This window comes from Antechinus flavipes, chromosome 5, assembly GCF_016432865.1.
Source record: "Antechinus flavipes isolate AdamAnt ecotype Samford, QLD, Australia chromosome 5, AdamAnt_v2, whole genome shotgun sequence".
Classification (NCBI taxonomy): domain Eukaryota; kingdom Metazoa; phylum Chordata; class Mammalia; order Dasyuromorphia; family Dasyuridae; genus Antechinus; species Antechinus flavipes.
In genome coordinates this window covers 58,718,518-58,745,645 of record NC_067402.1, presented here as the reverse complement: position 1 = coordinate 58,745,645, position 27,128 = coordinate 58,718,518, and the positions used below count along the sequence as shown (strand labels likewise).

At 36.3% G+C, this 27,128-nt stretch overlaps 1 long non-coding RNA gene across 1 annotated transcript in view; it reads right to left on the bottom strand.

Annotated features, from left to right (window-relative positions):
• The window catches only part of LOC127564614 (uncharacterized), a 40,078-nt gene extending 20,360 nt beyond the window's left edge, over nucleotides 1-19,718 (bottom strand). The window contains exon 1 of the long non-coding RNA XR_007954319.1: nucleotides 19,489-19,718. This is a non-coding gene — a long non-coding RNA (uncharacterized LOC127564614). The remainder of the gene's footprint in view (nucleotides 1-19,488) is intronic.
• Nucleotides 19,719-27,128: the final 7,410 nt, after the last annotated feature.

Here is a 27,128-nt window from a genome sequence, read left to right as displayed (position 1 = left end):
GAGAGAAGGAAAGAGGGAAGAAAAAGGAAGGGAGGAAAGGGGAGATAGAAAAATAGAGACAAAAGGAGAGAGGAAGACAGAGACAGGGAGATAGAGGGGAAGGAAGGGAGAAAGAAAGGAAAGATGGAGGAAAAAAGAGAAGAGGAGAGATATAAAGTGAAAGGAAGAATGAAAAGAGGAGAGAGAAGATGAAGAGAGAGGGAGAGAAGGAATTAGTGGAAAGATAAAAGGAAAGGGAGAGGGAGAAAGGCAGTATGACAGTTGACAGAAAACTGCCTTTGGAGCCAGAGAGACCTCAGTCCAGGTTCTCTCTCTGACACACAAACCGGGTAATCCCAGAAAAATCCCCTAACGTCTCAGTGTTAATATTCAGAGAAAGTGGCCACATTGGTAAAGGGAGTTTCCCTATCTGAAAATTCTCTTTTGTGAATAAAACCATATTCCCATAATATTCTTTAGTCCTTTTCTTATTTCTAGGTTCTGTTTGGATTCTCTCTTCCCTCAGTTCCCAGGACTGTTAGCATTTCGTCTGTAAACAAAATTAAATGACATAAACAAGGGATTCTATTTTGAGAAATAGAATTGTTTACAATAACAAAAATAACTAATAAATACGTGTGACATTTGGGATCCTATTCCATAGACAAACTTAGTCAGGCTCTGCCCATGTGATCCCCTATCAAGAGAACCTTTTCAAAGTTTCATTTGGATTTTTTTTTCCAGCCAAGAGAAGGGCTTCTGGACTTTGGTTCACTTGTGTTTTCCATCAGCTTTTGAGGCCCTTCTAAGTGTGGCCTGGAATATGAATCTCAGCAAGATGGAATGGCCAAGCCAGCTTTCTTGCCAGCTCTTTACTCCTCTATCTCTGGGAATCCGGAAGGAACTCGAGCAGGGCTGCTGCTTCTAGGCTAAGATGCTTTAAAAGCGAACTCAATTTGAGAAGTTACTTTTAAGGGAGAATGAGGTTTAATGGAGCAGGAAGTTTGTGTTTGGAGACAATGGCATTTCACCAGCCTCCGTGCCTGCCAAACCAGGGAGCCCCAGACAAGAGTCCAGTGAGTGGCTGATTATTGTATGGCCGCCCGACTCTGGGGCCACTTCTTTAAATGGTCCAGGCTTCGCCACTTAACTCTACACATTCAAGCCCAAAATATTTAAGATGTGGGGGAGAAGATCAGGGAAAGAAAAATATGCAGGGGTATTAGTGAGGTGAGAGGAGGCAGGGAGGAAGAGAGTTTCCTAAGACTCCTGGTCTTTTTATATTTTATATGTGTCTCATTGGACAACCAATGTTGCATCAATAACATGCATTAAATGCCAACTGTGTGCATTACACTCTTCTGAGTGTTGAAACAGCTGTTGAGTTTTCTCTTTTTAGCAATTAGGGGATTTCTTTGAAAACTTTAATTTCTTTTAATTTCTCTAGTCCTATGTGTCTCCATTCTCTACTCATATGTGTTTCTTGTCAACCTGCTTTTCATTTTTCTTGAGCTAAAACAGTATGGGGGAATGAAATACTGGTTGCTTGGTTATGGGATGAAATGTGTGACATTGGGGAGCTGAGATACTAAAATAATACATTTCTGATTCTTTTCCCAGTGGGAACCTATCATTTAAATATTTCTCTAAGTTTCATTAACCTTTTCAATAGACCTTTTGAAGTACATTAGTATAGTTCAATTAGCTTACATAGAAGCAGTCAGGTAGTGTAGTGGATAGAATGCTGGATGCTGAGTCAGGAAGAATTGAGTTCAAATTCTGCCATGCCAAGTGACTACTTAACTTCTGCCTCTGTTTCCTTAACTGTAAAATAAAACATAAAAATAGTAGCTATTTCCCCCAAGGTCATGAGGATAAAATGGGATAATCCCTGGAAAATTAGCATCCTATAGTTCTTTTTTGTCAGGTAGGTGGCAAAGTAGAGAGAGTCCTGGGCCTAGAGTTAGGAAGTCATGAATTCAAATCTGACCTCCACCATTTACTACCTTCGGGACCCTAAGCAAATCACTTAATTCTATTTGACTCAGTTCCTTATCTTTAAAACAAAGACATTCTGGAGAAGGAAATGGCAAACCACCCCAGTATTTTTGCCAAGAAAAACCCATAGACAAAATTCAACAATAAGACTTGAAAAAAATGTTTCATTGTATAAATATACATACACAGAATCTAAATTGGAAGGGATTCCAGTGATCACCTAGTCCAGCCCATAGGCAATTAAGAATTATACCTTAATCCCAAAGGGGTCATCTAGTCTCTAGCAGAAGATCTCTAATAGAGGGGACCCACCACCTCCCAAGTTCTTCCTGACATCAATTTCCTCTTTGCTCATTCCTCCTAGTTTTGTCTTCTGGAGACAGTGTTTCCTCATGACAATCCATCCTCATGTCAGAAACTGAAAAGAAATTCCCATTTCCTTATCTATTAACCTCGTCTCTCTGCATACCCCTTTGCGGAACAGCCCTTTCGAAACCAAAGACCATTCTTTACTGTGCTATATTAGACAAAGTACAGATGAGGAATCACAAAACCTTCCATTTTTATAGTAATCTAAGGCTTGCGAGGTGTCCTTTAAATAATCCCATGAAGGAGCACAGACTTAATTAATTTCAATTTACAAGTGGAGAAATGGAGGCACAGAAGGTGAAATCCCTCACCTGTATTCTCACAACTAGCATCTGCAAGCAGTCTTCAGCCCTCACATTCCCAGACCCTTTATATCCACTTCCCCACGTTGCCAGTGGGTAGCCAAACTACAAGAAACTTCCTACTTTCCACTCACTTATCAAGCAAAAATCACATCAGTTAGGCAGAATTCCCATTTTTTTCTGGAAAGCTCGCGCCTTCTGGTTTGACACGTTTGAGGCAGACTGCCTCGTTTGGGCTCTGTAACAGGGGTCGGGCAGATTGGGAGCACTGTGGATGCTTCTCACTGGTGGGAGAGGCGAGGAAGTCTGCTTCCAGGAAAGTAATGATGACATGTAATCGAAGCACCTTGGAGAGCCTGGAGCACATGTGGGTTTCCTGTAACTGGTTGCAGACTGCTAACCACATGGTTAGGAGAAGCTGTTCTGTTGGCTGAAAAGATGGAACTCGGAGTACCTTCAAAAAGCACAAGTAACCAGAGTCTTGGCTCCATCCCTCCTGGCTACTCACCCTTAGTTTTATTCCTTTGCTGACTGTCAAGAGAGATACAATGAGGAGGGGCTGCCTCCCCACCGAGGATGGGATGTGACTGGGAAGATGCATTTTGGTCTTGTTGCCTCATCGTTTATTCTGTTTAATGGGTGGAATTCCTCAGGGACCCTAGAATCCTGAGAGGGCAGATGTAGAAGGTTGAATCTGGAGGAATGGGACAGAGCATAATGCTCCATGTGTGTATGTATGTGCACATGTGTATGTGCATTTCTCTGCATGTGCACCTGTGCATGTGTGTATGTATTCCCAGAAAACTTGTGGCTGCACCTGCAACACTTTCAGCACCTGCTGTCACAGGGAATTGAAAATTGGGTGAGAGACACAAACTCGGGCCTCTGACATGGCAATCTATAACACATATTAAGAAAGAGAGCTGGTTCATTTTTGCTAGAGAAGGTAGTTTGATGGTACGGGTTCTCCTAAGCTTCCTCATCCCTCCCCAGGGCTATTCAGAATGACTGGCCGCTGCAATCATGGTTGCAAAACATACAAATGCTGACAGAAAATTACAACTTCTTAACCCTTCTTTCAGACTCTAATCCACACATGAAATGACTATAACGTCGAAAAGAAACATTAGGTAGCATAGTGGACAGAGCCCTGGACTAGGAGTCAGTAAGATTTAAATTGTAATTCTGTCTTAAATCCTTGTAGGCTCTGAGACCTGGCAAGTCATTTCATTTCTCTGGGTTCCAGGTACCTTGAATGTAAAACAGAGCCAATAACCTCACCCACCTCACAAAATTAAATGGGATAACACGTGGAAAGTGTTTTGTAGACCTTAGAGCATTATCTCAATCCTACTTGTTATTATAGGTGGCCATAGAAAGTGCCCAGGGTCCTGGATGGTCACACAACAATAAATGGTAACAATAACATCCTGTTAATCTCTGTCAGTTTTAAGGGAAGAGGATCAATTACCAGATCAACGATACTCAAAACCACAGACAGAATTGAGCAATTTCTTCGTGAATTTGAGCAATTGCCTTTTTTTTGGTATCCATCTGAAATAAACTTCACAGCAACATGATTTCGAACTAAATCATCAAAGTCATCAAGGTTAAATGGGGATCCATTTTACAGATGAGGAAACTGAGGCAAACAGGATGAAGTGACTTGGCAAAGATTATGCAGCTAGTAAGTGTCTGAAAGGAGATTTGAAGTCAGAAAGATGAGCTTTTACATCATTGCCTCACCTAACTGCCTGTGGCATTCAACTCAAATGAAAATGGACTAGTGGGCCACATGTTGATTTAGAAAACAGCAAATTAACATTATTTATATTGCATTGCATTTTTATTTATTTTTGTCAAATATTTCACAATTAGATTTTAATCTGATTTGGGTGGCACTAAGGAGTTTTGCAGGCTGTGAATTTACATACATACATACACACACACACACACACACACACACACTACACACACACACACTATTTTAATAAAATTGGTTTTCTTTGTGACCTTAAAATATTTTGTGCATTTGAATGCATTGTTCTAACAAGGGTTCATAGACTTTACCAGTGTACCAAAAGGAGACAAGACACACATAGAAAATTTAAGAACCCCTAAGTACTAGCTTAAGTCTAATGCAACTAAAAATTTGAGACTGAGTCTCCTTTTCTCACCCAAGCAGAAAGCACTTGTCTGTGGTTCCCTATGGGCTTGATTTCACTACTGTTCAGTATGGGAACTTCGACCAATTCCTTTTCGGAACTGAGCTGTGTTACCCTTCCTTTATAATTATAAGAGAGTACTTAGTGTTTGAATTAAAAGTATTAATAACTACGACTAATTAATCATCTGGCAAGACACTTAGTCTTACAGAATCCCAGGAACATGGATTTCATCTTGAAAGGGGTCGCTGAGTCCAAGCCCTTCATGTTGCAGATGAGGCAATCTACTCCCATATTAGACTTAGTGTGGACACTCCATCAGCTTTATCCCTATTATATCTTGCCAATTCTGAACTCAAGGGATCTACTCTCCCCAGTCTCTCCCAGGAGCGGGGATTATAGGCGTGCCCCATCTTGCTCAGTCTCTGTTTCCTAAATTCTCTAGATCTGGAACCTTTGTGCAGGATGTGATTTCTCTGTACAGTTTTGCAATGCACTTCAAGGGGGGTTAGGAGTATGGTGCCCCCAAGATCTGGAAAATCTGAGTAAATTTTTTGACTCTCCCTTTATTCCCAGAGGAAAAAAAAAAGTCTGAATTATTATGGTATAAAAATATGTTAACATCATATAATACTCTACATATATTTAATGCATTTCTGAATTCTAAACTTTTTCCGTGTTTTCTGCTAGTCTCCGCATGTCACCTGCAGTTTCCATAAACTTCCCAGACATTAACATGTAATTTCTTATGCTGACCTACTATATAATGAATCTATAATGAAGAAAGTCATGATGTGGAAGGAATAACTCTATTCTTGTAGTTTACCTGAAAGAAACTTCAGTCTAACTGGAATGATTTTGAAAATTTCAAGTAGTGTTGGAAGAAAATAATGGACAATATACAATATATTCCAATGTTTTATGACAGTTTTAGAGCCTCCTCTTTGAGGAGACTAGTACCAAAAAGCTTAAGTAATTTACTCACACCAACATAACTAGTTAATGACAAGGAAAGACTAGGATCTAACTCCTGATTCAGAACTCCTTCCATTATATTACAGTGCCTTTGCCATTGGTCTTTTCTTTAGGACTCCCAAAACATGTTGGTCAAAGTTGTAGCAGTCAGTATGGTTTAGTGGAATAAGCGCTGACTTTGAAAGCAGAGGAACTGGATTCAGATCTTACTTCTATTGCTTACTGCCTGTATTACCTCAGATATATTCCTTCATTTCTGTGGACCTCATTTCCTCATCTGTAGACTTCCAAGTTTTGGTTAGATAGCCTTTAAGGTCCTTCCCAGGACCTTAATCTATCATCCTATGAGATATTTAGCTTTCTAGCTATGAGATTTGTGATTCAGTGTAAGAAATGTCCTCAGGGATGTCTATCAACTGGGAAATACCTGAACAGGTTGTTATATATGATTATGATGGAATATTATTGTGCTATAAAAAATGAGAAGCAAGATGCTTCTCAAAGAAAAACCTGGAAAGACTTACGTGAATGGATGCAACATGAGATAGATGAGCCAAACCAAGAGAACACTGTATATAGTAACAGCAATATTGTATGATGGTCACCTGTAAATGATTTAGGTATTCTCAGCAATACAATGATCCAAAACATTTCTGAAGGACATATGATGAAAAATGCTATCTATCTCCAGAAAAAGAAATTGTGGAGTCTGAATACAGATCAAAACATACTTTTTCTTTACATTATTTTTCTTAGGGTTTTTTTTTTTTGGCTTGGTGGTGATTTTTTAAAAAATTTTACAACACAAGTAACATGGAAATATGTTTTGAATGACTGCACATACATAACCTATAACAGATTGCTTGCCTTCTCAATGCAGGTATAGGGAGGGAAGGAAAGGAAGGACAGAATTTGGAACTCAACAAATTTTTAAATGAATATGAAAATTTGTTTTTACATGTAATTGGAGGAAACTAAAATTTGGAATTTAAAAAGAAAAACCCTCTCAATTCATACTTACCCTCTGTTGGATATATGCCTCCTCCCCTGATGCCTTATTATAGATTAGGGGTGACCTTTTCGTCTCAACTTCCTTAAGGTCCTATAAGTATCATCACTGGAAGTATGTTGAATCATTTTTTTTCCCTGAGTGCATGTGTAACAATCAATCACTGGTAACGTTGAGGGTAGAATTTGATTCTTGCTCTATTTCCCTACCCAAATTCTAATTTCCTTAGACACAGAGTTGATATTCTAACTCTGAGACTGAAGGATGTTGTTCAGAACTTAGTATGATATGTAGAACATAAAGTAAGTACCCTTTGTGGTCAAGAGACAAGCAGTTGATTTGAAATCCTTGGTTTTGAGGGAAAATCTTAAATTACCCATCATGCTTCTAATTGTGGATCTGTTTCTACTCAGTGCAAGATTTTCTGTCAAATAAACTCATAATTTTGCAAAGTATGCAAAGGATTCATGACTCATAAAACTCATAGGTTGTAAGCTAAATTTTCATCATGAAACACAATTGTGATTAGAAACTAGACAATAGACTTTACATTTAAAATATATATGTATATATTATATTTGAATATATTTATACAAATAATATGTATTGAACATATATTTAATATATATTTGAATACATTTATATAAAAATATTAATAAAATCTACAGTTAGAGGTTTTTACATAAAACCAAACCACTCTTTTTTTAAAAATGGTTTATAAATAAGCTCAAGGAACAGACTGAAAATTTCCTTTGTGTCTCCTGTTTTTTCACATAAAAAACAATAAAATTAGAGTGTGTAGGTAATATCTAGCTTTTGTGTGAAAAACTAACTCTACAAGTCTTCCTGTGTCTCTCGAATGTCCAATTTCTTCTTTTCAGTACAGGCAAGCATGGATTTATGTCAACCCGGCGCAGCAATCTTGTTGCCACGGCAACTCTTCACCACATTAAGTGGTTGTGGAACCAAAGGTGGCAGCCGTTTTCTCAGCAGCCAGATCTGAACATCAAAGTGAGACCCCCTCCAAGGGGTGATCCCTTCCTACCACACCAGATGATTCTGTTTCTGCCATCTCCTTTTATGAGAATCTGGGGTTGAGGCTATAATAAATAAATAAACTCTATAATACTCCAAGGACAATATGCGATCAAAAAAAAAATCAACAAATAGATAGCAACCACCATTTTCATCATCATTTTTGCCATTCCTGCCAGATCTTTACATCTGCCACAGCAGTCTCAGGATACACAGAATTCCCACTCCAATTCACCCTGGGTGATATCCCTTTACTTTCTTATTATTGCCCCTGTAGTAAGTCATCCAGGAAGATGGGGAAAGGGGGCTGACACTTTTGGGAACAGCCCAGAAAGGGAAGCCAGCTTGAGCTAGACACAGTGTAAATTGGGCAATATGTTAACTCTTTATAGGTCTCTAATAAGATGGCCAGTAGTTGATTGACAAGATTTCCTTATCAAGATGGCGAGTTGCCAGTCAACATCTGTTTTACTCCTTTTATGCCCCTTTTCAACATATGTAACTGATCACTAGCAAGAAATGGAGCTCAGCCCTAACTTCCTACATGTGGAGACTCTTTTCCATTGAGGCCCATAGCATCTTTATAGCATCTTAAAATACAATTTAAAAAGCACACACTCCTTCAAGGGACTGCCAGAAGGCAGTCCAGCCTCCCTCCCCCACCTCCCCCTGTCTTCAGGCAACTTTTTCCTAAGCCATCTCTATAGTGACTTTTGATGATAATATCAAAACTGAATGATTTTAAAGATAAGGGATGAAAATGAATTCCCTCAGAATCTTTTGTATGATTTCATATTTATGACATGCACACTAAAGAAACAGGAAATACCACAAAGCTGCTAAATCAGAAATTTGCAATTGTTTGGTCTTCCCCCAAGAATACTACAATAATTTAATGTCCATGTTTTCTTTCTTGGTCCAGGCACACATGAATTTATATCAACCTGATGCAGAAATTGTGTTGCTTTGAAGCAATATATAAATAGCTCTTAGAAAATTATATTTATACACAGTTAATTTTTATATTTATATATGCAGAAAATTATATATAATTAGGAATTAACAGCACAATGCAAAGAACAGAAATGAAATAAATGTAAAAAAAAATTTAGCAAATTTTAAGTTACTATATAAATGTCTCTTGAACTCGGGTTTTCCTGACTTTAAAAATAAATCAATAAATAGATTTCAGCCTTTATTTGCTAGTTCATCATCCATACCAGACTCCTGAACTATAGACGTCCTCCTGTAAATTCTGTCCTGGACCGTCTTTTGTTTTCTCTCTCTCTCTATGGGCACTTGATAATTTCATCCTCTTTTTTAGGTTTAATTAGCATCTCTATGGAGATGACTCCAAATCTCTCTCCAATCCCAATCTTTGCCAAGTATTTTAAGTCCACATCACCATTTGCTTATTGGAGGTTTCAAACTGGATGTTCCATATGCACCTTAATTTGAACACATCTAAAACAGAACTCATTTTCTTTCCCCCTAAAACTTTCTCCACTTCTACATTTCCCTATTTTTATCAAAGATACTACCATCCTTTTACTTTCCTAGTTTATGACCCTCCCCCTTTCACTTTTCTTCATCTCTCTTATTCAATCAGTTGTCAATCTTGCCATTTCTAAGTTCACATCTTTTACTCTGGAGTCCTTCTCTCACCTAGTTAGGACCTTATCATTTCTTGCTTAGATGACAGAAACAGTCTCTTTATTGGTCTCCTTGCCCCTTCAATTCATCCTACATATTTTTACCAAAATGATTTTCCTTAAGGCAAGCCAAAGCTAACTATCTGTAGCACAGGGGAACATGGGGGTAGGGAAGAAAAAAAAGAAAGAGGAGGAAAAGAAATTTACATGGTAACTTTAAAGCAAGTTGTGGGTAATAGATTTGCAGTTTCATATGCAATCTTTTTTATTATACTATGTTATGGAAATGTTTGTTTTATCCCACAAATTAAAAATAGAATAAATAAAAATTTTTAAAAATTAAGATGCTAGTTCTCTAACTCAACAAACTTCAGTATCTCCCTGTTGTTTCTAGGACCAAACAAAAACTCTTGTGTTTAGCTTTTGGAGCTCTTTATAGCATTGTTCCCACCCACCTTTCTCCTTATTTGATATTTTGATCCAAACAAATTGATCTTATCTTTGAATGTTATGTCCATGAAAATGTGGACAATTGTTTTGTCTATAATAATGTTCAATTTCCAGGGGAGTTTGTTAAATTCTCAAGGATATTTGGAGATTTGCATTTGTGATCTTTTAGTTTATAAAAGATAAGTTTGTAGTATATAATTAGCAACCTAATCATGCTTTCTGGGTATTCAACAGAGGCTAAATTTTTGAGACCTGCAATGATACATTACAAAGTTTTAATTACTTCATTGTAAAGTCTTCAATGACCAATAAAAGATAATCTTTCTAAAACTAACTGGTGACAATGATCTGATCTTCAAATCATAATCATAAACCTCTCTGTTTCTGCAAATAAATCCACATTATTTCGCCATTTTATGATGATTTTTTCGTTGTTGAGTTTATGTGGATGGTCCTGTGAAGGGACTATTATTATAATTATTAATTGCATTGCACTGTGAGCTCCTGGGTTCTTATTCTGCATTTACTATGATTTTGTTGAATAAACTCAGAACTTCTCTTAAACTTTCTGTATTTTTGATTTTTCTCCTCTGTAAAATGAGGAATAATGACAAATACCTTATCTTTGATACCTTGTAACAAGAAATGTGAAAAAAGGTTTACAATCAACTGTGTTTGCCTAAAGAAAGCAGTAACTTTCACTGGCTTTTTGTTTCAGATTTTTGCTTTTCTATTATTACAGAGGCTGATTTGCAATAAGGTTGGCAGCTCATGCTTTGGGGACTTTCCTTCCAAAGACCCAAGAAAATTACCATATTTTAATTCCTCAGCATTGACAGGAGGGACGAAGCTGCACATCTGGATCGGAGTGCATTCCATTTGCCAAGCATCTTCAGGACTTCTATTAAATTAACTCATGTGTCCATCTTACTTCCCTTCTCAATCGCTGCGTGTCTGGGCTGAGCTCAACATCTTGTTGGAAGTTCCATGAAATGTTCCTGCAAACGGCTTAGAAATTGCCCCCTGAATTTAGAATACCTGGGATTTTGTGCAGATAGTCAAAGATACTTCTTAATTATGAGAGTAATGAGATGTTTATTTTGACTGAGTCGACATGGAATTTTTTAATGTTTTCCCGACACTTGGTGCTGGCTGGAAGGAGCATCTAGCATCCTATTTGGCATCAGGGATTAAAAACATTTTTAAAGTGACAGAAAGGCTGTGCTGGCATAGATTTTAATATATCTCACTCGCTCCTAACAGGCTGTCTTTCATGAGACTGCTTCTGTTCTCCAGTTTTTATTACTTCAGGTAGGAATGCTGACAAATGCAAAGGCAATTATGTTCACACAATCCCTTTTATTCCTAAAAAGAGAGAAATACAATATCCTGTCTTGGGTTTCCAGACTGTATGTAAGGCTTAGCTCATGCTAATTTCATTGATTGATTGCATATATATTCATTTCACTCAGTACACATGCTGAGATGCTATGTGTTCTCTCTTTGAATTTACATTCTAATGGACCCAGGAAATAATAATAACAATGATGATGCTGTTGCTGCTGGCTCATATACATATTGCACTTTAAAGTTTGCACGGCACTTTATATTATCTCATTTCATGTTGACAATAATCCTGTAAACCAAGCATATCATTATCCCCATTTTACAGATGAGATGCTGAGAAAGGTTAAGTATCTTGTCCAGATCCCTGCAATAAGTGTCGATGACAAGATTTGAACTAGAAACTCCAAAACCAATATTCTATTTGCTGTACAATCTAGCTGCCTCCAAGTTCAAGTTCTGAACCCAAGTTTTTAGATTCTATAGCAATATTCTCTGCATTTTGTCCTTATGCTAACAGTAGTAACAAAGATTTTTAAAATGGTATTTCAGTGACCTTGAAAGAGAATAACTCCCCGACTCCAGAGAGTACTGTCGTTCTGGAAAATGTATGTTGTGCTAAGTACTGTCTGGAGAAACAAAAATTAAATAACAGTATTCTTGTTCTTGAGGGACTTTTAATTTATTCTAATCTTATCATGGGGGGGAGCTAATACAAGTACATAGATTATAATAAAGAAGAATTCAATCTCATTAAATAAAATTCATTTCCTGTTATGAGGCAGCTAGGTGATACCATGAAAAGGGCACTGGTCTTGGAATTAGAAAGAATTATTTTCCAGAGTTCAAATCCGGCCCCAGAAATTTACTAGCTGTGTGATGCTGGGCAAGACTCAGTTCCTCCTCTGTAAAATAAGCCAGAGAAAGAAATGGGAAACAACTCCAGTATCACTGCAACAAAAACAACCAAAAAAACCCTACAACCAACAAAAAATGAATGACGTCATGAGTCAGATACAATTAAAAAACAATTCAATAACAAGGTTATATGCAAGGGATACAAAAGTAAGTGTGACCCATGGCCTGTTTTCAAGGAGTTTACAATCTAATTGGGGAAAAGATAAATGCAAAAATAATTATAATATAAGGGAGAACAAAATAAGTGAAAAGAAGAGATCTGAATAAAGTGTTATGAGAAATGGGAAGAGCACTATCTGGAGTTGAGGGGATAAAGAATGGAGAAAGAAAGGTTTCATGTTGGAACTTGAAAGAAGAGAATGACATCAGCAGACTATTTAGTTTGGGTAAAGAGCAGAATAAAGAGAAGGGCAGAATGAGAATGAATGATAAAGAATAGACCAATTTTAGGGACAGCTAGAACTCCAGCTTTGAAATCAGGAGGATCTGAATTCAAATTCAACCTTAGACACTGCCTAGCTATGTGATGTAGGCAGCTCACTTAACTCCATTTGCCTCAGGTAAAAAATAAGGATAAAGAAAAAAGAACAATCCAATTTAGCTGGAAATTATATGAAGGAGAACAGTTTGTGAAGAAACCAGAAATGTATTAATAATATATTAATGATTAATATGTTGATATATTAATTGTAATGTATACATATATAAACTGTAATGCATTGGTAATTAATTAATAACAATGTATTAGATTCCTGAATCAAAACCCTTATTTGGTAGCCTATTTAAGTAAGAAGGAAAAGTCGAGTGGGTATGAGAGATTTGATCAACTAGCTATCATATAGAATAGTAAAAATCAGGAAATGTTCATAGATTATTAAACAAGATTCAAAGGGGCAAAATTCCCTTTAATCAATTGCCGTAAAAATTATGGTCTTAGAACTAAAATTAAAAAGATATATTTAAAATCATTTTTACATGTGCTAAAAAAATGTAAAAACTTTTCAGAAAAAAAAATTATAGCATCAGAGTTATCTAGGGCACTAAGGGTTTAAGTGACTTGCAGAGGCTCATACAAGCAGTGTATATCAGAGGCAGGTCCTGGGTCTCAGGTCAAGATTTTATCCATTAAGTCATACTTCCTCTCAGTTCAGTTATTAAAACAATTAAATTTATGAGACCAGATGTGCATTCAAGTATGCTAAATACCAGGGGAAATATAAAGAATAGAGACTTCAAAAGAAATCTATAACACTGTTCCAACCTGCAAAGAGCCATTTATAATCTAGTTGTCAAAACAGCAACACATGATCAGGTCAAAATAGGGAATAGAGAGTGACCTAGGAAGAAGGTCAGATAGGAAAGAGGAGCATAGCCCAGTGTGTTATGATGATCAGGGAAGCCATTACTGAGAAGGTGAGATCTGAACTGGGCTTCAAAAAATGGGTAAATTCTGGAGAGACAGGGGTACATGGAAAAGCTGGAGGTAGAACCAAGTATAACATTTATAGGTGACAGGGAGGATTCCTGAATGACTAGGGCATGCAATTCATATGAAGAACAGTAAATTTTGCTCTTTGAATGGTTTTGCTGAATGAAGGGAATGAAGGGAATTAAGACTACAGAGCTCCTTGAATATGAGGATGAGGAATCTGAACGCAATCTAAAAAATAATGGAAAGATTTTGTGGGATCTAAACTAGAATATTTTCTGGAATAGAATAGATGACAGTAAAAGAATTCTTTTTAAAAAAATGAATACCAATGACTATTTCATTATTTTGGCCATGTAAAATAACCAAATTAGATTATAATGTAGGCTAATTTAAAAACTGATTAGGTAGATCTCACGGACCCTTGTAATCAAAGGTACATATGTCAATATTAGGCAAAAAACCCTAATGAACTATCAATGTATCCAAACTAATCAAAACACTAAAACCTTTTTATTTTATATTTTGACATTTGTTAAGGAAAGTTATTATTATAATAATGACAAGAGTGATAGTAACAATAATGATAACACATTTACATAAACCTAAAGGTTTTTTAAAAAATACTTTCCATGAATTATCTCATTTAATCTTTCAGCTTTGTCAGATAGTATCAAGTCATCTGCATCTTACAAATGCCAAAACTAAGGCTCAGAGAGATTGACTTGCTTGGGATTCCACTATTAAATGTCCAGAAGAAGAATTGCCTATTTTTTGTAATCACCACCATTCTAAAAAAAAGTGTTAAAAGCCTTTCATGTGATTTCATGTGATGTTGCCATCATACAAAGAGAGTTAGAGGAAACAGGCAAGAGCCTGGGATGCCTACACTATAGGACAGAAATGAACATCACTTCCAGATCTAAAAAGGCCATTCTAATAGAATAAAAGTACAAAGAGGGACATGGAAACTGACAAAAGTAACAAAAAGAGTCTCCAAATTAAATAGAATAGAGTCAGTGGGGAATTGTTAAGCCTTCACCTTGATATAAGTTTCTATCTGAACCTATGATGTCAAAATTCCCAGAAGCAGAAGTTCTGCTTTTTTTGTGCTAGAACAAAGTGATAAACACACAATAAATATGAATAAATGACTGATTCATTCTTTCTCCTTTCACCACTACCAGACCATTTCTTTTCTGAAATTGTCTCAGTAAACACCAAGAAAGCAGCCATTTTGTCACCCAGTTTTATGTCCTGGTGATTTCCTCTCAAAAAACCATTTCATCTACAGAATTTTCAGCAACCTCTTGTTCAATCTTGCATGGCCCCTCTTCAGCAAAGTGCCTTTTGCTTCTATTAATGAAGCCAGAAATTTTTCCAATGTCACTGCAACTTTAAAAAGCACAGTGAAATCCAACCAAAAAGACACAAGCCAGACTGAGAGTGGTTTAAGTGGGGTAGGTTTCTTTAAAACCTATTGCCTGAATTTCATTAAGTCAAAGATCTGGTATCCAGATCCAAATTTAGGGTGGGACAACCAGGATTCTGCCCTAGGGCATGAAAATCTAGAGGACTTGACAATACTTAAAATATATTCAGCAGCATAGAAACAACTGAATTTAGCACTAGTTTAGCAAGAATAAATGGTTAAAGTAGGAAACTTCCAAATAGCCCACATTCCTAGGTGCTGGCTGTATTATTGGTGATCGCCTTCAACTTCCTCCTCCACCCAACACTCTGTCTCTGATAATGACTGGTACCTCTTGGTTTCTCTCTCTGTCCCACTCCCTACAATCAAATTTGTCTTAAAAAAGTTGATTTGAAGCATTTTTCCCCCCATGGCATTCACCCTGATTATGAAAAATGCTATTTGGTGAACATTTCTAGAACCCTGGATATTCGGGCCAATGCTCATTTTATGGTCAAAATACCCATTGGTTTTTCAGGGACTTCTTGTTCACTGACCCTTTTACATGGTGGGATCACTTATTGAGGAAAGTACAAGTATACCATGGAGGAGGAATTTCCATTGTGAACCGGCATCGCTCCAAATCCCTATTCTGGCCTTTAATCTCTGTTTTATTGCATGTAGCATGGCTGGTTATTGCTAAGGACTGGAAATCCACTTCTGTTTTAATGCTCTGCTGGCAGCAGGTGTGGAATATAGTCCCTCATTCCCCCTAAGCCAGCTGAAGCATGGGATAAGCCATTCTGACCACATTGGGAGCCTTACCCACCTTTATTTTTTAACTTGGATTATTTCTTTACATTTTTGCTATGATTACTTTGACCACAACCTGCTTCCTGATCTGTCGCTAAGACCAGACCGTGTTTGAGGAACAGTTATGTATTGACACTCCTTCAGGAGTATGAGAAGAGATGGCTAGTCCGGGGATGGAACATCCCATTTTTGTCAAGTGGCTGTCTTCCTCCCCTTGGCTGACCTTATATATTATTAGCCCCCAGCCTTATAATGCCTTATTCTCCTCTAGATTCCCCATTTTAATAAATAAACCCTGTGTAGGAAGTTAGCTTGACTAAAAAGAGGGGTTCAGTCATCCCTGAAAGGATATAAGGTAAAAAAAAAATATGGAAAAAAAAGCTGTGGCAGCATGAGGAGACAACAGCATTTTAATTATGAATCTAATATATTTGTATCACAAAACCTGGCAATTTTAATGACAAAGTGCTGTGATTACACAAAGCATTTTTAGAAATAATAAACCTCTACTGAATACTTGCATGAACCATATTAAGATTCAATTTCAGCTTTCATTAGTAATACCAAATAGCATGTGGTGGGTTGGTTATTTAAAAATGTATTAAATGTAAATTGATTTTGTATTGTCAGAAATAATATTGAGCGACATTCTCCAGTCAGGGTGCTGTTATACCTTGTACTGGCTGCTGTTCCTTATGTGCCTAATTATGGGAGATTTACATATCATTTTAATTTTCATTGTTTGTCATATTTATTGTCTATTAGGCAGTGGGCATACTTTGCTTTACAGCAATCCTGAGTTCATAGAGTGAACAGGCCAGCAACAATACCTGAGCGCCAAGAGCTGCTAGGGATGAGGGGTTTGGAAGCAATATTCAAAAAAGCAGCCATTTATCCAAGGCCTATTTGGCTGATCTGTGCCCCAGTCCCATGAGTTATTGGGCCAGAAATCTCACCCAAGTTGGCTCTCCCTAGAGACTGCTCACACTTCTGCTGCCAGACTTATTCAAAGAAAGAGGGAAAAAACAAATTCTGCTACTAGATCCAATCAAAATCAGGGAGAAAAGGCAAACTAGACTGTAACCATCTAGGCCCTCCCTCCTTGCTAAACGGGTCTCTCTCTTCCCCACTCTTGCTTTAAGGGAAAGCCAAGGGTTAGAAGTAACTCATTTTATGTCACTTTAAGTCAGGTCAAGACTCGCTAATCCTGAAATACCCAGAGCAAATGCAATTGTTCTGCTCATTAATAAGATACATTACCAAGAATATTTAGCATACATGAATAGTGCAGGGGCACAGCAGAAGCTCAGTCTTGCTTATTGAGAAGGAGATGGAGGAAATAATTCGGGTCCTATGATCTCGGGGTTTGTTTCAGACCCAGCCCAGCCAGAGTTGAGGCTACCAAATGAAAGCTATCAGGATGGAGAGAAATGAAGGAGAGAGAAGATGATGAAAGATAGGCTGGTAATGTATCTCTCGTACGAACTCCTAAGATCCCTTGCTATAAGCAACAGCCTTTTCTCAAACTTCCTGAGAAATCTCTTCTTCTGCGAAGTTATAAACAATACATGACAAGATTATATATTGTAGTTTTTCTAATCATAAGACTTCCCTTGCAGCTTTATTGTTAAGATAAAATGAGATAACTTATATAAGGTGTTTTAGAAATCTTAAAACACTATATAAATGCTAGTTAGTATTGGTATAATTGCCAATAATGTCAATTAATATTATTAGCTAATATTAGTATTATTAATACTACTTTCACTTTGATCTCAGTTGCTTAGGGGGTTCAGTGGCCAGAAGAATGAATGGTCTGCTGTTCCTTTCATAAGGACTCTGTTCTATCTATTCTCAGCAATCCTTCAATCCCTGGAGTCAAACTCGCCTGGAGAAAAGTAATCATAAAAGAGGGTACCAATGTAGTTTAGCCATAGTTAGTTAAGTGGTAAAAAAAAAAAAAAAAAAAGAAAAAAAAAACTAGTATTGAATAGAAACACACAGTTTCTAATTCTACTCCTATCATTGATTTATGGATGATGGTCATTCATCATTGCCATCATCAATGTCACCACCAAAATAAGCAAAAGCAATAAGACTGTGACATGGTGGCCAAAACAACAACAACAACAACAACAACAAAAAGCTAATTCATCCATTAATGTATTAATCAAAACTGTATGGAACAAGAGAGGTGATTGTTAATCAATCAATCAATTAATAAGCATTTATTAAGCACTTATATCAGGAACTGTCTTAACTATTAGACACATAAAAAGACAAAAGCAAAACGGTCCCAAACTGATAAAGTATTAGCAGAACGTACCAGTCACTCTCTATCTCAGGATCTTCTTTTTCCACTTTCCCATTCATTCTAGAAGCAAAGTCCTTACTCTTGATGTTTCAACACCATTGAGTTCCACAGTAGCTACAATTTTACATTCATATCCCATCCTTCTTTTAATACATCTTCCTTCTCCCATATCCATTCTGACGAATAATGCATTTGAGAAGTGGATCTCATACCTATCTCCTGTTCTTGTCCTTGCAAAGGAAAAATTCTGAGAAAAGATGACTGCAGTCATGGAAGGCTTCCTAGGAGTGGGACTTTCTGTGGAGAGCCTAGAGTTTTAGATAAGTGGAGAAAAAGAGTAGGGAGCCCCAGGCAGAGTAAATATCCTCTGTCAAAATGGAGAGTCTGCTACACACAAGGGATGTTTGAAGACTATTAAGCAGACCAGCTTGGCAAGAAAGAAGTGTTCATATAGTGATGACATGAGATTACAAAGGTAGGTTGGAACAAATAGATTCAAACGCCAAGATAAGACATTTAAACTTTTCCTTATAGGCAATAAAGTTTAGAAACAAGTTTAAAAGTTAAAAATGGTTAAATTCTAAATTAGAAAGCAATGAAACAAAATCCAAGCAAGTAGCAATTTTATCAAATTTATCATGAAGTCTATTCCCTGGGTAAATTCTATGAGGTTAGCAGATCAATAACAACACTCACTTTGAGGACTAGCTATTTTATTTTACTCCTCTGTAGGTCTTTTTGTAACCACAAACCTAAAGGCTTTTTAAATAACTCTTTTAATAAAAAAAAAATGCCATGAACTATTTAAGAACCTTTATAAATATACGTAGATGGAGGAATCAATATTGGATTTGGAGGACTAGGATTCAAATTCTGACTGAAATCTGACCCACTTTGTGGGAGAGGGAGATACTCAGTTCTGCAAAGAAAGCTGCTTTGGTAGTGTGTTTAAAAAAAAAAAAAACAACTATCATCTATTTATTTATCTCTATCTATATTGTTGTTGTTTCCAACTCTTCCTGACTCCATTTGGGATTTTCTTGCCAAAAGTACTGGAGCTCATTTTACAGATGAGGAAACTGAGGCAAGTGATTTGGCCAGGGTCACACACTTATTAATCGTCTGAATCTGGATTTGAACTCAGGCCTTTCTGATTCCAGATCTGGTGTGTCTATTTCCCTGTGTCTCCTAGTTGCCCCTACCTCAGGCAATTTAACTCAACCGACATTTATTGGGTACCTTTTAGATAAGAGAAACTCCAAGTTCTTGAGAATACAAACACAAAAAAATAAACAATTCATGCTATCTAGCAACTTGCATCTTACCTAGAAAGGGAGATAAGCTCCGTGGGCCCCGGTTGCCTCATCTGCAACATGAAGGGTTTAGACTCAGAGGCCCCTTTTGGGTTGAAATCCATGTTCCTAGAATTCTGTGATCCTCAGTGTCAGGTGATTAATTAGCCATAGTTATTAATTCTTTTAACTCAAACACTACACATTCCCTAGGAAATATAAAATGAGCTGTGCCAGTGTCAGTGCTTCTGACGTGCTGTCATATTATCTGATAACAGCAACCGAAGAAATTAATATCTAGCTTCTTTTTAATGGCCTTAGTTGGCCACGATGCTTCCGAGAGTGTCACTTACCCTCCCCGCCCCCATGGAAATGTGGTATCTGTGAGAAGATCCCTGGGGTTGAGAATAGTCTTCCCACTAAGCACTTGCCTCACGTGGACTGCTAACCTTTAAGTGCCTCCCAGAGCCCATCTGGCAATCAACACTAAACAGACTATAAGGCAACGGAAAAACAGAGCCCCCACTCGGGGAATAGACAGATCGGGTACCTAAAGCTGTGCTTTTCTGCCTGTTCAGACAAACTGCCCCAATCAATTTACAGATGTATTAATGGAAAGCTCAGAGCAGGATTCCAGGCAGAATCCACTTCAAAGACCAAGTTCTAAGGGAGGATTTCTAACACCCTCCAGCTCCCTCCAGGATGGGGCCCCGGTGCTTAGGGATGAGATTGAAACTTTCCTAAAATCTGGGAGGTTGTAAGTGAAATAATCACTTACAACCAATCATTGGTTAAAAGAGAATGAATGCCTCAAGTCTGACCTACTTTGTGGGGGAGGGAGGGAATTCAATTCTGCAAAGAAAGCTGTTTTGATGGCATGTTAAAAAAAATCTAAATACCCATCTTTCTCTTTATATACTGTCTCTGTGGATCTCTTTATTTATATATATTATTCCTACCTCTATATATACTATGTCTCTATGTATATACTTTATATATCTATCCATATAGATCTGTATCTATCTCTATCTTCATATATTATCTATTGATCTCTATCTCTCTTTATATACACATATACATATATCTGTATATATGCCTATATACAGAGAGAGATATAGTGTATATTATATATAGTATATACATATATATACACTATATCTCTCTCTCTCTCTGTATATATACCATCTCTGTCTCTAAATGTATATACTACATATTTCTATATAGATCTGTAGCTATATGTATATTTATATCTATATTATCTGTCTATTTCTATCAATATCTATCTCTATATATACTATGCATATATATACATATATATGTCTCTACACATATATATATATATATCCCTATCTGTAGATCTACATATATAGAGAGATCTGTATCTCTATCTCTTTCTCTGTATACTATCTCTATTGATCTTTATATCTCTTTATCTATCTATATTATATATCTATTTCTATCTGTATATATAATATTTATGTCTCTGTATGTTTATACTATGTATCTCTATAGATTGGTATCTATATGGACCTGTATCTATATGTATATCTACCTATCTCTATATACACTACCGCTTTCTATTGATCTCTCTATATATATACTATCTCTATCTCTATATACTATCTCTGTCTCTATATGTCTGTCTATAAAGATCTGTATTTATCTATGTATCCATCTGTCTGTCTGTCTATATCATTCTACAGTAGAAGCAGAATGAGAGTGTAAAGATTTCAGGATCTGAAGTGAAGAGGAGAATTGGGTACAAATTGTAAATCTGACATCTGCTAGCTGTGCATATTGAGTCTCAGTTTGTTCATCTGTGTAAATGAGAATAATAATAATACTAATGCTAATGACTTTTATAACCTTATATATCCTTATATATGTTTATATATACATAGATATATAGAAGGGTATATATATATCCTTATATATATATAATATATATAGGGCACACACACACACACATATATGTTATATATATGAAAGAAGAGTGCTTTGAGATGTGTAATATATAGTGCCACCACAAGCTATTATTTCAGAAGATTGGTTTTATACTGATATTAGGAGAAAACAAGGAAGATCCCTAGTACATTGTATGGATCTCTTATAACAAAATTATGGGATTGCACTGGACAAGAATCACACAAGACAAGCAAGGATGGATAAACTGGGATCTGAATGGTTAGAAGGAATATTCAAGTCAGTGAGATCATGGATCCATTTGAGTTTTTAAGATTTTATAGTGACCCCTCTTGGCTCCCAGAGGCACACATTCCTACTTTCTAAGAAATTTGGAACTGGCTAGAACCAATCAATGCCAGATGTTATTGTCATTGCTGTGGGAGTCAATCTATGTAGGAAGTGCCGAGGCTGAGTTCTCTTAAGACATTTCCACAGTTTGTGGGAACCTGGGTTCTCTGGAGCCAAGGAAACCAACCGAGTTTTGATAGGAGTTCTTCATGGCAGTGTCAGAACTATGGAACCAGCCAACGGTTGCTGGACCATGAATCTTCACTAGCCCTTTATGGTCCATAGGAGATATTCTCTGTTACAGAATATAGGGAGACCCTGGTGTGTAGCATAGTCAAACCTTCAGTCCCCTCATTCTTCAGGAAATGCTATTACTGTATTGACACCTAAGGAAATTGCAATCTGGTGTCATTTATCAGCCTGGTGGCATTTTTAAAATTTGCATTATGTCCCAGGAAGGTCATGCAAAGCCAAAGACTATACTTTGAAATAAATTTTTAAAAAGAACTCATCAACATGTCATAATTTGGACAATTTGTATTCTTCAACAGAAAGAGAGTTTGCAGTCAGAGGATATGAATCTGAATCCTGCTTCTGCCCCTTGTTACCTACGTGATCCTGGGAAAGTCACAATGTCTATCAGCCTCAGTTTCCTCCTCTATAAAATGGGGAAGTTTGATTATCTTAGACCTCTGAGGTAGCTTCCAGTCCTAAATCTTTCAGCGTAGGAATTTGATCCAATTTAGGGGTTTGGAAATACAATTAGCGAATACTCAAAATGAGATTTTGGCTAATTATTGACAAAAGTCCTGGACACTGATAAAAGCTCATTGATGATGAGGGTCAGATTCTTGTCCACTTTGAGCTATTTCACATGACCTATATCATTGAGTATTGTCCCTATTAAGATTTGCATCAGATTGAAGAAGAAGAAAACTGAAGTAGATAAATAATGTATAAAGCAAGACTAAAGCCGACTTCCTGGAAAGAGTTATTTCTTATTCAAAGCCATATTTTCTCCTTACTATCTATGTGTCATTGTATAAATCACTTAATTCTCTGGGACTCAGTTTACAAAACTGTGACATGATTTCTAAAGTCCCTTTTAACTTTGTCTATGATCCAGGGAAGCAGAAGGCATAAAATGATAGCAATTGGCAACAGTTTAGACTGTTTTTTAATCAGAGAGATAATAACAATTTATATACTTTTATGCAATTATATAAAATTTGTACAGTTCAAGTAATAGCATTATCATTCCCATTTTCTGAATAAGAAAACAGGATTACAATGACTTAGCCAAGGGCGGGTCACCTAAGAGCAGTTACACTAAGGGTAGTGGAATCAGGAAGCCTCATATTCCTGAGTTCAAATCTGCCCTCAAACACTTACTATCTGTGTGACCCTGGATAAGTCTCTTAACCCCACTTTCCTTAGTTTCCTCATCTGTAAAATGGTTTGGAGAAGAAAATTCTATCATCTTCATCAAGAAAACCCTGAACAGGATGACAAAAACTTGGTTATGACTGAAATGATTATATAATAACTACAACATGTCACCTAACAAACTTGGAATTATAACCTAGGTATTCTGAATACTCTTTCCGTGGCTTTCACTAAAAAGGTCCTTTGAACAATCCATCTGAAGCATGATGACAGACAAAAAAAAAAAAAAAAAAAAGTCTATTTCTCTCCAGGAAAAGCAGACGGATCATTTGTTGACTTATCTCTCTCTTCCCTGTGCTGTCCCTCCATGAAACTGGACACCACCAGGGGGGGCCCAGGACAAAGGAAAGGATAATTAACAAGCTAGTTGCTTGGCATCCGGCCACAGGTGCCTTGGCAACATGGACACTTTAGCTGTCAGCAATCACACAGCAGTCAACTTTCAATTGTTGATACTAATGGAGGGGAACAGTGACATGGATATTCCAAAATAGCCGAGAAAATTTTAAAAATTAATCCCTCTGATTTGTCTTTGGAATTGATTTTTTTGTTGTTTTCTTTTATTTTTTCCCCCCTTTCTTGTTGTTTTCCACACAGGGTAATTATGAAATCGATTGGTCTCTCCAAGCAGACCAGTCCAAATGGTGGAAGATATAGGGATCTAGGCAGTGATTTTTTTTTTTTGGTAGGAGATCCACAAAGAGCTAACCACAAAGTTATCTTACTCGCATGTAATAAAAATCTTAGAATTTCAGAGTTGGAAACAGCCCAACAATGAGATCAGAGAAGTTAAGAAAGGTGAATAAGCATGGAGTAATCTGTCCTTATGAAAAGAATGCTGGGGTTGGTAAATGAGAAGGAGGAAATTCAAATTTTGTCTCTAACACTTGTGAGATGTGTGATCACAGACCAGTCATTTAATTTCTCTTCTCATCTTAAAATGGGAATAACAATGCCTATGGTACTTCAGTATAGATTTGTCACATCGACTGAAAAAAAAATATAAAGGGTTTTGCACATTAATGCACCATTAAATATCAGCTATTGTTGATTCATTCTCATCCAAGTTATTTAATGTTCATCTAGCTTTCATTCCTTCATTTTAAGACTTTTCTGCATATTCAATAATTTCTTTTCTATTCTTGCTATGAAAGTCTTGAGATCATGGGTGGATGCTACTTAAGCATCTTCTTGTAGGACTGGGGGATCAAAAGAGTATGCTGAGAGAATTTGTAAAAATATTTTTCAGTGGCCTAGATTTTAAAATTATTTCTTTACTTGGAAAGGTATCAAGAAAAAAAATTAATATTTGGATGAAGTATAGGAATATATGTAAGAAAAATATTCATTTAACCTGAAATTGGATTGGGGGCTTTTAATGACTGAATATGAGAGCTCTATTATTTTAAAAAAATCAAATTACACACTCTTACCATTGTTTACCCAGGCTACATGCTGTAGGTTATAATAATTCATTCACTCTAGGTTTATAAGGTGTGACTACAAATTAACAAGGCTAATTTTACACACCTTACAAGAAAGTCAGTTTCATTTCTTTATAAACGTGCCTCCTTGTATGCTACACTCCAGACAGACTGGACCACACGCTGTTGTTCCATCCAAGTCTGGCCTTTATGTCCTTACTTATTTTATTTCCTAGGCCTGAAGTGTTTTTTCTATATTATCTCTTTTGTGATTGTCACAACAATCTCAAGAGTAGAGTAAGTGCTATTATTATCTTTTCTTTACAGATAAGGAACACCTGACTTGTACCAGAGTGCTGAAATAGAATTTGAATTCCAGTCTTCCTGATTCCATGTTCAGCACTCTCTAGATTATAAACATAGTAATCTCTTGGTAATAAAATCTAGTCTTTATATTGTGATTTTTAAAGGTGCTTTTCATATAACATCTTATTTGAGCCTCAAAAAAATTCTTTATGGTATAAAATATTATTATTATTCCTTTTTTTTTTTTTTACAAATAAGGAAACTGAGGCTAAAAGAAATTCAATGTCTTGGCCACACAGTAAGTATATGTAGCAGAATTCTAATCCAGATCTTCCTAATTTCAAATCCTAAATTCTATTTTCTGCACCACTTTGTTGCTTCTACTCCTACCTCCTTTTAGAATTTTAGCCAACCAACTTAGAGCTCAAAAAGAAACGTTATATGATTGTGATGGAATACTATTGTGCCATTAAATATGAAAAGAAAACATTGTGACTGCAGAAAAGCATAGGAAAATTTATATAAATTCATGCAAAGTGAAATGAGCAGAACCAGGAGAAAATTGTACACAATAATAACAATATTATAAGCATGATAATATTGTGAAAAGACTTATTTTTTTCTGATCAAACAATGACCCAAGACGTTTTCAAAGGACCCATGATGAAAAATGCTACGCACTTCCAGAGAGAGAATTGATGAACTCTGAATGCAGATAGAAGCAGGGTTTTTTTCTCTATTTTAATTGTTTTATTTTGTTTGTGTTTTTCTTTTGCAGCATCGCTAATATAGAAATGTTTTGCATTACTTTCACATGTATAATTGACATTAAATTGCTTGCTTTCTCAAGAAGTGGGGAGGAAAGTTCCGAAAGGAGAGAATTGAAACTCAATTTTTAAAAAATTATTGTTAAAAATCTTACATGTAACTGGGAAACATTTAATAAAATATTTTAAAATAACTTTTAAAATAAAAAAGAATTATATGGAAGATTGAAGTAAAGCCAAGTAACAGAGGATGAAGAGAAGCTCACAGGATCATCTTATATACAGGCATCAAATACTTGTTTTATTTTGCTTTGTATCTGTATAGGGAGAAAAAAAGGAAGGGAGAGTTCTTGTTGGGGAGTGGGAGTGTGAATGGGAGAATGATAATTGACATAGAAAACAGAAAAACTATTTACTGCTCATTTTGCTTCTGGTCTCTTTGCCAAGGACAACAACCTCTGTGCTATAAATGACAGAATAGAAAGCAACACTAGAGAACCAATATCCAAGATCAATGAAGCTACAGAAACAGAAAACCCAGCTGCCATTGGTGAACTCAAGATACTTTGCCCAGATGAATGTGTCTCATTGCTACTGAAAGAATCACAAAATGTGATTGCTTGACCATTATTGGTGATATTTGGAAATGGAAAATGGAGGAGATACTGCATTATTGGAGAAGGGCCAGTGCTACCCCAATTTCCAAAAATGGGAGATAAGTAAGATTTGCTAACTGAGAACAGTGAATTTGACTTTGATTCTAGAGAAATTATAAAGTAGATAATTAAAGAGATGGTTGAAAAACATCTAGAAAAAGGAACAATGATTGTGAAAATCAGGCATAATTTAGTCAGGAACAGATCATTCCAGACTAACCTGGTTTCCTTTTTTTGATAGGATTATTAAACTAATAGATGAGATTAATATTACAGTCAAAGTTTGGTAAATAATGTCATACCATTCTCACAGAGAAGATGAAAAGACATGGATTAAATGTTAATACAATTGGGGCTAGATTTAAGTGATTATATTAAATGGTTCTATATCAACAAGGAGGAGATCTCTGTGAGAATATGCCAGAGATCTATACTGGACCTTCTGTTTTTTGACATTTTGATTAACAACATAGAAGAAGCCATAGATTGTATGATTACAAAATTTGCAGATGATACAAAGCTAGAATAGTTAAAATATTGAATGACGGAATTGGGATGTAAAAGATATACGAAGGCTAAGCCAACTCCAAGATAAAATTCAGTAAGGATAAATGTGAAATCCTATACTTGAAAGAAAATTCAGTTTCACAAGACCAAGATTTGAAGAAATGGTTAAATAGCAGATATTTTGGGGAGAAAAAAATCCTGGTGGTCAATATGAATCAATAATGTGAAGTGGTAGCCAAAAAAAAAAAAAAAATGAATGTAATCATGAACAGTGATAGTCCCAGCATATTCTGCCCTCATCAGATCTTATCAAG